The sequence below is a fragment of the Pollicipes pollicipes genome, unplaced genomic scaffold (assembly GCF_011947565.3).
Source record: "Pollicipes pollicipes isolate AB1234 unplaced genomic scaffold, Ppol_2.1 Scaffold_4002;HRSCAF=4701_pilon_pilon_pilon, whole genome shotgun sequence".
In the NCBI taxonomy this organism is placed as follows: Eukaryota; Metazoa; Arthropoda; class Thecostraca; order Pollicipedomorpha; family Pollicipedidae; genus Pollicipes; species Pollicipes pollicipes.
The window spans coordinates 8,333,833-8,334,882 of record NW_023596420.1 but is presented as its reverse complement, the minus strand read 5'-3'; positions in this window follow the sequence as shown (position 1 = coordinate 8,334,882).

The following is a 1,050-nucleotide window of genomic DNA, read 5'->3' as shown; positions in this document are numbered from 1 at the left end:
TTGATTGTGTGGCACCCAATGCCAAGATGAACTTAAAGAGCATGTTGGACCTACCTATTTGAGGTGATTCCATAAAGAATGCATGCCCTAATTCACCTCAGAAGATGCTACAGTCATTGCAGCACATTCTGTCATTGGTGTATTTCTCCAACCAGACAGAAAATTTCCTTGTGCTTTCAAGGGTGCTCCTATCAATGCTTGCAAATGATAGCCATGCATGGGATGCCAGGATACCTCAGTTATAAATATGTACAATCTACAGACTGTTGATGAAATTGGGCTGCAGGGGTGGTGATTTAAATGCACTAAGTACATGGTTATAGCCTCTCTCCTGAGTGGTTTGAACAAATAACATGTATCCATTCATGAAGGCTATTTTGTTGCGAGCAGATATAACTGGTTCTAATCTTACCAAGTTACTTAGTATAACTGGCTAAAACCAAGAACTTCATGCTTGATGATACTTGGAATGCTTACAGCTGGTTCTGAAATAAAAAAGTATGGCCCCAGGGTAAGTTGCAACCACTTGCCCAATAGTCCTGATATTTTAGGGTGTGATTGAGTCAGGTGTACTCATTGCCCTACTTCCAATGCAAGTCACAAGGTAAGGAGACAGTTTGTATCCTTAATTAATTTGCATCATTTTCATATAAAACTTCCACAAACTTCTGGAATTTGCCCAGGAATGGCAGAAGAAGCTTTGACTTTGGCTCTCCTGGTATGACTACTTGCCGTGAAGACGAGCTGTGTTGTACTGTATCGTTTTTAAGTGTCCTTCCAGTGTCGCAGGCTGGACATGCTGAAGCAATGGCCTTACTTAATTTGCCCGCCACCAACCAGTGTCGTGCTCCGAATCCTGCGTGGCCCATTATGTCAGTGAAGGTCGACTGCATTGAACAGCGAATAGCAAAAACGATACCAGGAATTCAAATGAGCCTTAATTACTTGTAAATCTTAAACATTGGAAACATCGCCCTACGTACACTAAAACACGCGCGTAGTACGACCCCAAACGGTATGTTTCTCAAGTCGATGTTCGAAGCATGCCCG